Source organism: Chiloscyllium punctatum, unplaced genomic scaffold (assembly GCF_047496795.1).
Source record: "Chiloscyllium punctatum isolate Juve2018m unplaced genomic scaffold, sChiPun1.3 scaffold_615, whole genome shotgun sequence".
Classification (NCBI taxonomy): domain Eukaryota; kingdom Metazoa; phylum Chordata; class Chondrichthyes; order Orectolobiformes; family Hemiscylliidae; genus Chiloscyllium; species Chiloscyllium punctatum.
In genome coordinates, this window is record NW_027310349.1 from 32508 (window position 1) to 46604 (window position 14097).

The 14097-nt window shown below is 46.8% G+C and overlaps 3 non-coding genes across 3 annotated transcripts; all 3 read right to left on the reverse strand.

Moving 5' to 3' along the window:
* Positions 1 to 2551: 2551 nt before the first annotated feature.
* trnav-cac (transfer RNA valine (anticodon CAC)) lies at positions 2552 to 2624 on the reverse strand. The gene has a single exon. It is a non-coding gene; the product is annotated as a tRNA-Val (tRNA).
* A 3058-nt stretch (positions 2625 to 5682) lies between these two features.
* On the reverse strand, positions 5683 to 5755 carry trnav-cac (transfer RNA valine (anticodon CAC)). Its single transcript has one exon. It is a non-coding gene; the product is annotated as a tRNA-Val (tRNA).
* Positions 5756 to 12063: 6308 nt separating this feature from the next.
* Positions 12064 to 12136, reverse strand: trnav-cac (transfer RNA valine (anticodon CAC)). Its single transcript has one exon. It is a non-coding gene; the product is annotated as a tRNA-Val (tRNA).
* Positions 12137 to 14097: the final 1961 nt, after the last annotated feature.

The window sequence follows — 14097 nt, forward strand, 5'->3', positions numbered from 1 at the left end:
TTTGGCTATGTGCTGAGCATGGACGAGATACACCGAAGGATCTGTTTCCACGCGGTGTCCCCCAAAAACGTTGTGTTGCTTACACCTGCTTTAAAGGATTACTTTTTAGCGGAGCTTGCCGTCGCAGTCTGTGGCACAATCCTTTACTGTGTTCGATGCTCACGGGAAAGGTAGTATTGCGAAACACTGCAGAAAGGAACGACTTCCTTACTTTTGCTCCGACTGACCATACTCTGTGAAATTTTCCCAGATCCTCAGTTAAGGACTTTTGCAGCTGGAAGTTTCCTCAGAAACGCTGTTAACTCGTAAAGTATTGAGCGAATCGCAAAACAGAAAGCATTTAACACGGAACACAAACAAAGCTGGCATACCTAATGCATTTTCAGACACAGAGATGCATGAATGCTAAATGTGAGACAGTCCGAGGGCATGATTTATAAAGTAATCTCACAAATGGGAGAAATTCAACAACATATCACATCGAAATTCGTTGGAACGATTTTCCCATTGGCCGAAAAACCAAATAACGACGAGTCGAGTCACCCAGGGACTTTGTTTCACAACAGCGATGAAATACCGGTCTCCATTCGGTTCCAGTACAAGCTCAACTTGCCTGGAACAGCACAGCTGCTTGCGATTTTCTGCGCGGGAGGCGAACACGATCATGACAGACAGAGACACTTTGAAATATTCGGCACTATCCCACACCACAGTTAATTCCCCGGGAAGCAAAGCCATTTTACTTTTGTTTTCAACATCAATACAGTGGGGACAGAAACAGCATTTTAACAAGCTGCAGCGTTGGAGTTGATCTGCAGAAATGGCAGTGGTGGGATCCGAACCCACGCCCCTTTCGAGACTGGAACCTGGATCCAGCGCCTTAGACCGCTCGGCCACACTACCAGCCGGCCGCGCGCACCATTTTCTTGCGTTTCCAACTGTGCTCTCCTGCATAACAACAGATGCCAAGTCACATGAAAATGGTTCCATGATCCCTCTCCGACTCGCACAGCTGCTGGGATGTGCCCGTCTACAATATCAATTTCGCAGCAGATAATGAGAGCCCATCAATCCAGACAAAACTCAATGGTAAGCTGAGTCTATCTTCTCAGACTCCTTTCAGCTCCAAATGTATCTGTGAGAATATATGTTCGGTTATGATTTGGTCAAATAACCACGAGCTGCTTGACATTACTGCAATTTCGATTCTTGCTTTGCTAAATGATTTCACCCATTGCTTGAAACAGGGCAAGTTTCACGTTTACACGGAACATGAAGCACACCGGACTACAGGGAAAATGCACAAAGCCGTGTTCCACATCATACCGTGCAGCGTAATTTCAGTCACTGTGCCTGTTTTGCAGAAAAAGAGTCCCAAACAATGTACTCCACCCTAAAACCGGAGGTCGCATTCCTATTCGAGAACGACAGATTACATTGTGAGGATGCTCTGACCTCGGAGCCAGTTCTAGATGCCACTTTCCTTGCCTTTTACCCTAACCGTGCAATTTGCTGCAGAGATGTTCACTCCTGGACATCAGCCACATGGATACCAACTGAGTCGGAAACCTGTGTGGGAATCGACGAGAAGCGACTCAATAAATTTTGCTCAATTCCATGGTGCTTATTAGAAATGCAGTTTCTGTTCACTTCAATCTAAAAGGCAGTTTCTCAACATAGTAACAAAGTCAAAAGGTAATTACCTCACCCCACCCCCACTCCGGAAGAGGTGCTAACTGCCCTTGATTGCTTTTTGTTCTCGATGTGAAGAGCTCTCACGCCTCTGAGTCACCTTCACGTGTCTGGTTGCTGAGTGAGTCACAAAGAAGGAGTTTCTCCAGAGCTGCAACTGCCTGACTTCCCCACTCGACTTCCCCGTTTACATTTTCCTGCTCCTCAGTGATTTCAAGAATACCAAATGGATGCGATGTCATTCTGTAACCTCTCTGTCGATTCCTCCGTTTCAGTTCCAACGTGGCTTAGGTCTCTGGCGCACCTTAATACTACCGACACCATGAAAGCACAGGTCCAGAGTTTCCTCTGAGAGTGTAATGTCTTTCATTGCTGTTGCTGATTGAAACAGCCACTCAAGTGCGAACTGCTCCAAAACATGATTCAGGACCTCTGGTGCCAATTCTCGTACGTTGAATAACGACAGACAGCTTCCAAACGAGGCCTTTCAGAGACGCCTTTGGGGGACATTTAACAGACAGACAAGTTCAGGAATCCGTGGTGCACTGTGACACCAGCGCATCAGCTTCTTCCCTGTCTTTGAACCGAGCCGCCTGCGCAAGGAATGCAAATGCGGTACTGCTTTTCGTAGAAGAATCAGAAGGGGGTAACTACACTCTCAAACAGAATTGCATATGATCAGAACCAGTTTGGATAAAAACTTTACATTTCTTTGCACAGTCATTAAATGGAATTGCATTACATTTCACTACGCGAGCAGATTTGTTCAAGCAACTTCGAAGGCAGGTTTGCAGATGGGAAAGCAAGCAAGAAAGCACCGTTCTTGCCCATGTAAAAGGCTGCCGTTGAAGAACAAAGCAGTTTCTGCCCAGTTTCGAACTGGGGACCTTTCGCGTGTGAGGCGAACGTGATGACCACTACACTACAGAAACAAGCCGCAGCCGCCCGCCCGGCAGCTCAGGGGCATCCAGCACTGAAAGTTGAAGCCATTCTTCGTTTCACCTTTCTGTTTCCAATAGCTCGTTGTTGTCCAGCGTAATTGACATCTTCAAAACATTTTAAAAAAGACACGTGAAATTGATGATAAAACATAGACAAGGATGTGGTCAATGTTTGGACCGTAGGGCGAGGTGGACTAGGCTGGGACGACTTTCCCTGCAGCGTAACGACTGCGACATGATCTAATGGAAGGGTTGGAAACTGAGTATTTACGTGTTTTACCCAAGTTGGGGTGAGTTGAAAACTCGAGAGCATAGGTTTAAGGTGAGTGGGCTGAAATTGACAAAGGACCTGAGGCACATTTCCCACACAGAATGTTGTGCGTGTATCGAATGAGCTACCAGAGGAAGCGGAGGAGGCTCAGAAAATTGCATGAGTTTCTGGATAGGATGGGTTGAGAGGGTTTGGGGCCAAATACTGGGGAAACGGACTTGTTTATATTTGGCTATGTGCTGAGCATGGACGAGATACACCGAAGGATCTGTTTCCACGCGGTGTCCCCCAAAAACGTTGTGTTGCTTACACCTGCTTTAAAGGATTACTTTTTAGCGGAGCTTGCCGTCGCAGTCTGTGGCACAATCCTTTACTGTGTTCGATGCTCACGGGAAAGGTAGTATTGCGAAACACTGCAGAAAGGAACGACTTCCTTACTTTTGCTCCGACTGACCATACTCTGTGAAATTTTCCCAGATCCTCAGTTAAGGACTTTTGCAGCTGGAAGTTTCCTCAGAAACGCTGTTAACTCGTAAAGTATTGAGCGAATCGCAAAACAGAAAGCATTTAACACGGAACACAAACAAAGCTGGCATACCTAATGCATTTTCAGACACAGAGATGCATGAATGCTAAATGTGAGACAGTCCGAGGGCATGATTTATAAAGTAATCTCACAAATGGGAGAAATTCAACAACATATCACATCGAAATTCGTTGGAACGATTTTCCCATTGGCCGAAAAACCAAATAACGACGAGTCGAGTCACCCCAGGACTTTGTTTCACAACAGCGATGAAATACCGGTCTCCATTCGGTTCCAGTACAAGCTCAACTTGCCTGGAACAGCACAGCTGCTTGCGATTTTCTGCGCGGGAGGCGAACACGATCATGACAGACAGAGACACTTTGAAATATTCGGCACTATCCCACACCACAGTTAATTCCCCGGGAAGCAAAGCCATTTTACTTTTGTTTTCAACATCAATACAGTGGGGACAGAAACAGCATTTTAACAAGCTGCAGCGTTGGAGTTGATCTGCAGAAATGGCAGTGGTGGGATCCGAACCCACGCCCCTTTCGAGACTGGAACCTGGATCCAGCGCCTTAGACCGCTCGGCCACACTACCAGCCGGCCGCGCGCACCATTTTCTTGCGTTTCCAACTGTGCTCTCCTGCATAACAACAGATGCCAAGTCACATGAAAATGGTTCCATGATCCCTCTCCGACTCGCACAGCTGCTGGGATGTGCCCGTCTACAATATCAATTTCGCAGCAGATAATGAGAGCCCATCAATCCAGACAAAACTCAATGGTAAGCTGAGTCTATCTTCTCAGACTCCTTTCAGCTCCAAATGTATCTGTGAGAATATATGTTCGGTTATGATTTGGTCAAATAACCACGAGCTGCTTGACATTACTGCAATTTCGATTCTTGCTTTGCTAAATGATTTCACCCATTGCTTGAAACAGGGCAAGTTTCACGTTTACACGGAACATGAAGCACACCGGACTACAGGGAAAATGCACAAAGCCGTGTTCCACATCATACCGTGCAGCGTAATTTCAGTCACTGTGCCTGTTTTGCAGAAAAAGAGTCCCAAACAATGTACTCCACCCTAAAACCGGAGGTCGCATTCCTATTCGAGAACGACAGATTACATTGTGAGGATGCTCTGACCTCGGAGCCAGTTCTAGATGCCACTTTCCTTGCCTTTTACCCTAACCGTGCAATTTGCTGCAGAGATGTTCACTCCTGGACATCAGCCACATGGATACCAACTGAGTCGGAAACCTGTGTGGGAATCGACGAGAAGCGACTCAATAAATTTTGCTCAATTCCATGGTGCTTATTAGAAATGCAGTTTCTGTTCACTTCAATCTAAAAGGCAGTTTCTCAACATAGTAACAAAGTCAAAAGGTAATTACCTCACCCCACCCCCACTCCGGAAGAGGTGCTAACTGCCCTTGATTGCTTTTTGTTCTCGATGTGAAGAGCTCTCACGCCTCTGAGTCACCTTCACGTGTCTGGTTGCTGAGTGAGTCACAAAGAAGGAGTTTCTCCAGAGCTGCAACTGCCTGACTTCCCCACTCGACTTCCCCGTTTACATTTTCCTGCTCCTCAGTGATTTCAAGAATACCAAATGGATGCGATGTCATTCTGTAACCTCTCTGTCGATTCCTCCGTTTCAGTTCCAACGTGGCTTAGGTCTCTGGCGCACCTTAATACTAGCGACACCATGAAAGCACAGGTCCAGAGTTTCCTCTGAGAGTGTAATGTCTTTCATTGCTGTTGCTGATTGAAACAGCCACTCAAGTGCGAACTGCTCCAAAACATGATTCAGGACCTCTGGTGCCAATTCTCGTACGTTGAATAACGACAGACAGCTTCCAAACGAGGCCTTTCAGAGACGCCTTTGGGGGACATTTAACAGACAGACAAGTTCAGGAATCCGTGGTGCACTGTGACACCAGCGCATCAGCTTCTTCCCTGTCTTTGAACCGAGCCGCCTGCGCAAGGAATGCAAATGCGGTACTGCTTTTCGTAGAAGAATCAGAAGGGGGTAACTACACTCTCAAACAGAATTGCATATGATCAGAACCAGTTTGGATAAAAACTTTACAATTCTTTGCACAGTCATTAAATGGAATTGCATTACATTTCACTACGCGAGCAGATTTGTTCAAGCAACTTCGAAGGCAGGTTTGCAGATGGGAAAGCAAGCAAGAAAGCACCGTTCTTGCCCATGTAAAAGGCTGCCGTTGAAGAACAAAGCAGTTTCTGCCCAGTTTCGAACTGGGGACCTTTCGCGTGTGAGGCGAACGTGATGACCACTACACTACAGAAACAAGCCGCAGCCGCCCGTCCGGCAGCTCAGGGGCATCCAGCACTGAAAGGTGAAGCCATTCTTCGTTTCACCTTTCTGTTTCCAATAGCTCGTTGTTGTCCAGCGTAATTGACATCTTCAAAACATTTAAAAAAAGACACGTGAAATTGATGATAAAACATAGACAAGGATGTGGTCAATGTTTGGACCGTAGGGCGAGGTGGACTAGGCTGGGACGACTTTCCCTGCAGCGTAACGACTGCGACATGATCTAATGGAAGGGTTGGAAACTGAGTATTTACGTGTTTTACCCAAGTTGGGGTGAGTTGAAAACTCGAGAGCATAGGTTTAAGGTGAGTGGGCTGAAATTGACAAAGGACCTGAGGCACATTTCCCACACAGAAGGTTGTGCGTGTATCGAATGAGCTACCAGAGGAAGCGGAGGAGGCTCAGAAAATTGCATGAGTTTCTGGATAGGATGGGTTGAGAGGGTTTGGGGCCAAATACTGGGGAACCGGACTTGTTTATATTTGGCTATGTGCTGAGCATGGACGAGATACACCGAAGGATCTGTTTCCACGCGGTGTCCCCCAAAAACGTTGTGTTGCTTACACCTGCTTTAAAGGATTACTTTTTAGCGGAGCTTGCCGTCGCAGTCTGTGGCACAATCCTTTACTGTGTTCGATGCTCACGGGAAAGGTAGTATTGCGAAACACTGCAGAAAGGAACGACTTCCTTACTTTTGCTCCGACTGACCATACTCTGTGAAATTTTCCCAGATCCTCAGTTAAGGACTTTTGCAGCTGGAAGTTTCCTCAGAAACGCTGTTAACTCGTAAAGTATTGAGCGAATCGCAAAACAGAAAGCATTTAACACGGAACACAAACAAAGCTGGCATACCTAATGCATTTTCAGACACAGAGATGCATGAATGCTAAATGTGAGACAGTCCGAGGGCATGATTTATAAAGTAATCTCACAAATGGGAGAAATTCAACAACATATCACATCGAAATTCGTTGGAACGATTTTCCCATTGGCCGAAAAACCAAATAACGACGAGTCGAGTCACCCAGGGACTTTGTTTCACAACAGCGATGAAATACCGGTCTCCATTCGGTTCCAGTACAAGCTCAACTTGCCTGGAACAGCACAGCTGCTTGCGATTTTCTGCGCGGGAGGCGAACACGATCATGACAGACAGAGACACTTTGAAATATTCGGCACTATCCCACACCACAGTTAATTCCCCGGGAAGCAACGCCATTTTACTTTTGTTTTCAACATCAATACAGTGGGGACAGAAACAGCATTTTAACAAGCTGCAGCGTTGGAGTTGATCTGCAGAAATGGCAGTGGTGGGATCCGAACCCACGCCCCTTTCGAGACTGGAACCTGGATCCAGCGCCTTAGACCGCTCGGCCACACTACCAGCCGGCCGCGCGCACCATTTTCTTGCGTTTCCAACTGTGCTCTCCTGCATAACAACAGATGCCAAGTCACATGAAAATGGTTCCATGATCCCTCTCCGACTCGCACAGCTGCTGGGATGTGCCCGTCTACAATATCAATTTCGCAGCAGATAATGAGAGCCCATCAATCCAGACAAAACTCAATGGTAAGCTGAGTCTATCTTCTCAGACTCCTTTCAGCTCCAAATGTATCTGTGAGAATATATGTTCGGTTATGATTTGGTCAAATAACCACGAGCTGCTTGACATTACTGCAATTTCGATTCTTGCTTTGCTAAATGATTTCACCCATTGCTTGAAACAGGGCAAGTTTCACGTTTACACGGAACATGAAGCACACCGGACTACAGGGAAAATGCACAAAGCCGTGTTCCACATCATACCGTGCAGCGTAATTTCAGTCACTGTGCCTGTTTTGCAGAAAAAGAGTCCCAAACAATGTACTCCACCCTAAAACCGGAGGTCGCATTCCTATTCGAGAACGACAGATTACATTGTGAGGATGCTCTGACCTCGGAGCCAGTTCTAGATGCCACTTTCCTTGCCTTTTACCATAACCGTGCAATTTGCTGCAGAGATGTTCACTCCTGGACATCAGCCACATGGATACCAACTGAGTCGGAAACCTGTGTGGGAATCGACGAGAAGCGACTCAATAAATTTTGCTCAATTCCATGGTGCTTATTAGAAATGCAGTTTCTGTTCACTTCAATCTAAAAGGCAGTTTCTCAACATAGTAACAAAGTCAAAAGGTAATTACCTCACCCCACCCCCACTCCGGAAGAGGTGCTAACTGCCCTTGATTGCTTTTTGTTCTCGATGTGAAGAGCTCTCACGCCTCTGAGTCACCTTCACGTGTCTGGTTGCTGAGTGAGTCACAAAGAAGGAGTTTCTCCAGAGCTGCAACTGCCTGACTTCCCCACTCGACTTCCCCGTTTACATTTTCCTGCTCCTCAGTGATTTCAAGAATACCAAATGGATGCGATGTCATTCTGTAACCTCTCTGTCGATTCCTCCGTTTCAGTTCCAACGTGGCTTAGGTCTCTGGCGCACCTTAATACTACCGACACCATGAAAGCACAGGTCCAGAGTTTCCTCTGAGAGTGTAATGTCTTTCATTGCTGTTGCTGATTGAAACAGCCACTCAAGTGCGAACTGCTCCAAAACATGATTCAGGACCTCTGGTGCCAATTCTCGTACGTTGAATAACGACAGACAGCTTCCAAACGAGGCCTTTCAGAGACGCCTTTGGGGGACATTTAACAGACAGACAAGTTCAGGAATCCGTGGTGCACTGTGACACCAGCGCATCAGCTTCTTACCTGTCTTTGAACCGAGCCGCCTGCGCAAGGAATGCAAATGCGGTACTGCTTTTCGTAGAAGAATCAGAAGGGGGTAACTACACTCTCAAACAGAATTGCATATGATCAGAACCAGTTTGGATAAAAACTTTACAATTCTTTGCACAGTCATTAAATGGAATTGCATTACATTTCACTACGCGAGCAGATTTAGAACATAGAACATAGAACATAGAACATAGAACATAGAACATAGAACATAGAACAATACAGCACAGAACAGGCCCTTCGGCCCACGATGTTGTGCCGAACTTCTATCCTAGATTAAGCACCCATCCATGTACCTATCCAAATGCCGCTTAAAGGTCGCCAATGAATCTGACTCTACCACTCCCACGGGCAGCGCATTCCATGCCCCCACCACTCTCTGGGTGAAGAACCCACCCCTGACATCTCCCCTATACCTTCCACCCTTCACCTTAAATTTATGTCCCCTTGTAACACTCTGTTGTACCCGGGGAAAAAGTTTCTGACTGTCTACTCTATCTATTCCTCTGATCATCTTATAAACCTCTATCAAGTCACCCCTCATCCTTCGCCGTTCCAACGAGAAAAGGCCGAGAACTCTCAACCTATCCTCGTATGACCTACTCTCCATTCCAGGCAACATCCTGGTAAATCTTCTCTGCACCCTCTCCAAAGCTTCCACATCTTTCCTAAAGTGAGGCGACCAGAACTGCACACAGTACTCCAAATGTGGCCTAACCAAAGTCCTGTACAGCTGCAACATCACCTCACGACTCTTGAATTCAATCCCTCTGCTAATGAACGATAATACTCCATAGGCCTTCTTACAAACTCTATCCACCTGAGTGGCAACCTTCAAAGATCTATGTACATAGACCCCAAGATCCCTCTGTTCCTCCACCTGACCAAGAACCCTACCATTAACCCTGTATTCCGCATTCTTATTTGTTCTTCCAAAATGGACAACTTCACACTTGGCAGGGTTGAACTCCATCTGCCACTCCTCAGCCCAGCTCTGCATCATATCTAAGTCCCTCTGCAGCCGACAACAGCCCTCCTCACTGTCCACAACTCCACCTATCTTTGTATCATCTGCAAATTTACTGACCCACCCTTCGACTCCCTCATCTAAGTCATTAATAAAAATTACAAACAGCAGAGGGCCCAGAACTGATCCCTGCGGAACTCCACTTGTAACTGGACTCCATGCTGAATATTTACCATCTACCACCACTCTCTGACTTCGACCGGTTATCCAGTTTTCTATCCAATTGGCCAAATTTCCCTCTATCCCATGCCTCCTGACTTTCCGCATAAGCCTACCATGGGGAACCTTATCAAATGCCTTACTAAAATCCATGTACACTACATCCACTGCTCTACCCTCATCCACATGCTTGGTCACCTCCTCGAAGAATTCAATAAGACTTGTAAGGCAAGACCTACCCTTCACAAATCCGTGCTGGCTGTCCCTAATCAAGCAGTGCCGTTCCAGATACTCGTAAATCCTATCCCTCAGTACCCTTTCCATTACTTTGCCTACCACAGAAGTAAGACTAACTGGCCTGTAATTCCCGGGGTTATCCCTATTCCCTTTTTTGAACAGGGGCACAACATTCGCTACTCTCCAGTCCCCTGGTACCACCCCCGTTGCCAGTGAAGACGAGAAGATCATTGCCAACGGTACTGCAATTTCCTCTCTTGCTTCCCACATAATCCTAGGATATATCCCGTCAGGCCCGGGGGACTTGTCTATCCTCAAGTTGTTCAAAATGTCCAACACATCTTCCTTCCTAACAGATATCTCTTCTAGCTTATCAGTCCGTTTCACACTCTCCTCTTCAACAATACAGTCCCTCTCGTTCGTAAATACTGAAGAGAAGTACTTGTTCAAGACCTCTCCTATCTCTTCCGACTCAATACACAGTCTCCCACCACTGTCCTTGATCGGACCTACCCTCGTTCTCGTCATTCTCAGGTTTCTCACATACGCATAGAATGCCTTGGGGTTATCCTTGATCCTATCCGCCAGGGATTTTTCATGCCCTCTCTTAGCTCTCCTAATCCCTTTCTTCAGGTCCCTTCTGGCTATCCTGTATCCCTCCACTGCTCTGTCTGAACCTTGTTTCCTCAACCTTATGTAAGCCTCCTTCTTCCTCTTTACTAGACATTCAACCTCCCTCGTCAACCAAGGCTCCCTCACACGACCATTTCTTTCCTGCCTGATCGGTACATACATATCAAGGACACGTCGTATCTGCTCCTTGAAAAAGTCCCACATTTCCACCACATCCTTCCCTGACAGCCTATGCTCCCAACGTATGCTCCTCAAATCCTGTCTTACAGCATCGTAATTTCCCTTCCCCCAATTGTAAAAACTTCCTTGTTGTGTGCACCTATCCCTCTCCATAACCAAGGTGAAAGTGACAGAATTGTGGTCGCCATCACCAAAATGTTCACCCACTAACAAGCCCACCACTTGTCCCGGTTCGTTACCGAGTACCAAATCCAATATGGCCTCCCCTCTGGTTGGACAATCTACATACTGCGTTAGAAAAGCTTCCTGGACACACTGCACAAACACCGCCCCATCCAATCTACTTGATCTAAAGAGCTTCCAATCAATATTTGGGAAGTTGAAGTCGCCCATGACTACGACCCTGTGGCTTCTGCACCTTTCCAAAATCTGTTTCCCAATCTGTTTCTCCACATCTTTGCTGCTATTGGGGGGCCTATAATAAACACCCAACAAGGTGACTGCACCTTTCCTATTTCTGACTTCAGCCCATACTACCTCCAGAGGCAGATCGCCCTCAAACTTCCTTTCTGCAGCCGTTATACCATTTCTAATTAGCAATGCCACCCCCCCTCCTTTTTTACCACCCTCCCTAATCTTACTGAAACATCTGTAACCAGGAACCTCCAACAGCCATTCCTGTCCCTCATCTATCCATGTTTCCGTGATGGCTACAACATCGTAGTCCCAGGTACCGATCCATGCCTTAAGTTCACCCACCTTATTTCTGATACTCCTTGCATTGAAGTATACGCACTTGAGCCCATCTCTGTGTCCGTAAGTAGTCCCTGTCAGTGCTACCTTCTCCACAGCCTCCCTACAGTCTTGGACATCCTGACACACAGCTAGCTTACTTGCTGGACTACAAGTCCGGATCCCATCCCCCTGCCAAATTAGTTTAAACCCCCCCGAAGAGTGCTAGCAAACCTACCCCCCAGGATATTGGTGCCCTTCTGGTTCAGGTGCAACCCGTCCTGTTTATACAGGTCCCACCTTCCCCAGAATGCAGTCCAATTGTCCAAATATCTGAAGCCCTCCCTCCTACACCATCCTTGCAGCCACGTGTTCAACTGCACTCTCTCCCTATTCTTTGCCTCTCTGTCACGTGGCACCGGCAACAACCCAGAGATGACGAGCAAGTTCAAGCAACTTCGAAGGCAGGTTTGCAGATGGGAAAGCAAGCAAGAAAGCACCGTTCTTGCCCATGTAAAAGGCTGCCGTTGAAGAACAAAGCAGTTTCTGCCCAGTTTCGAACTGGGGACCTTTCGCGTGTGAGGCGAACGTGATGACCACTACACTACAGAAACAAGCTGCAGCCGCCCGTCTGGCAGCTCAGGGGCATCCAGCACTGAAAGTTGAAACCATTCTTCGTTTCACCTTTCTGTTTCCAATAGCTCGTTGTTGTCCAGCGTAATTGACATCTTCAAAACATTAAAAAAAAGACACGTGAAATTGATGATAAAACATAGACAAGGATGTGGTCAATGTTTGGACCGTAGGGCGAGGTGGACTAGGCTGGGACGACTTTCCCTGCAGCGTAACGACTGCGACATGATCTAATGGAAGGGTTGGAAACTGAGTATTTACGTGTTTTACCCAAGTTGGGGTGAGTTGAAAACTCGAGAGCATAGGTTTAAGGTGAGTGGGCTGAAATTGACAAAGGACCTGAGGCACATTTCCCACACAGAAGGTTGTGCGTGTATCGAATGAGCTACCAGAGGAAGTGGAGGAGACTCAGAAAATTGCATGAGTTTCTGGATAGGATGGGTTGAGAGGGTTTGGGGCCAAATACTGGGGAACCGGACTTGTTTATATTTGGCTATGTGCTGAGCATGGACGAGATACACCGAAGGATCTGTTTCCACGCGGTGTCCCCCAAAAACGTTGTGTTGCTTACACCTGCTTTAAAGGATTACTTTTTAGCGGAGCTTGCCGTCGCAGTCTGTGGCACAATCCTTTACTGTGTTCGATGCTCACGGGAAAGGTAGTATTGCGAAACACTGCAGAAAGGAACGACTTCCTTACTTTTGCTCCGACTGACCATATTCTGTGAAATTTTCCCAGATCCTCAGTTAAGGACTTTTGCAGCTGGAAGTTTCCTCAGAAACGCTGTTAACTCGTAAAGTATTGAGCGAATCGCAAAACAGAAAGCATTTAACACGGAACACAAACAAAGCTGGCATACCTAATGCATTTTCAGACACAGAGATGCATGAATGCTAAATGTGAGACAGTCCGAGGGCATGATTTATAAAGTAATCTCACAAATGGGAGAAATTCAACAACATATCACATCGAAATTCGTTGGAACGATTTTCCCATTGGCCGAAAAACCAAATAACGACGAGTCGAGTCACCCAGGGACTTTGTTTCACAACAGCGATGAAATACCGGTCTCCATTCGGTTCCAGTACAAGCTCAACTTGCCTGGAACAGCACAGCTGCTTGCGATTTTCTGCGCGGGAGGCGAACACGATCATGACAGACAGAGACACTTTGAAATATTCGGCACTATCCCACACCACAGTTAATTCCCCGGGAAGCAACGCCATTTTACTTTTGTTTTCAACATCAATACAGTGGGGACAGAAACAGCATTTTAACAAGCTGCAGCGTTGGAGTTGATCTGCAGAAATGGCAGTGGTGGGATCCGAACCCACGCCCCTTTCGAGACTGGAACCTGGATCCAGCGCCTTAGACCGCTCGGCCACACTACCAGCCGGCCGCGCGCACCATTTTCTTGCGTTTCCAACTGTGCTCTCCTGCATAACAACAGATGCCAAGTCACATGAAAATGGTTCCATGATCCCTCTCCGACTCGCACAGCTGCTGGGATGTGCCCGTCTACAATATCAATTTCGCAGCAGATAATGAGAGCCCATCAATCCAGACAAAACTCAATGGTAAGCTGAGTCTATCTTCTCAGACTCCTTTCAGCTCCAAATGTATCTGTGAGAATATATGTTCGGTTATGATTTGGTCAAATAACCACGAGCTGCTTGACATTACTGCAATTTCGATTCTTGCTTTGCTAAATGATTTCACCCATTGCTTGAAACAGGGCAAGTTTCACGTTTACACGGAACATGAAGCACACCGGACTACAGGGAAAATGCACAAAGCCGTGTTCCACATCATACCGTGCAGCGTAATTTCAGTCACTGTGTCTGTTTTGCAGAAAAAGAGTCCCAAACAATGTTCCCCACCCTAAAACCGGAGGTCGCATTCCTATTCGAGAACGACAGATTACATTGTGAGGATGCTCTGA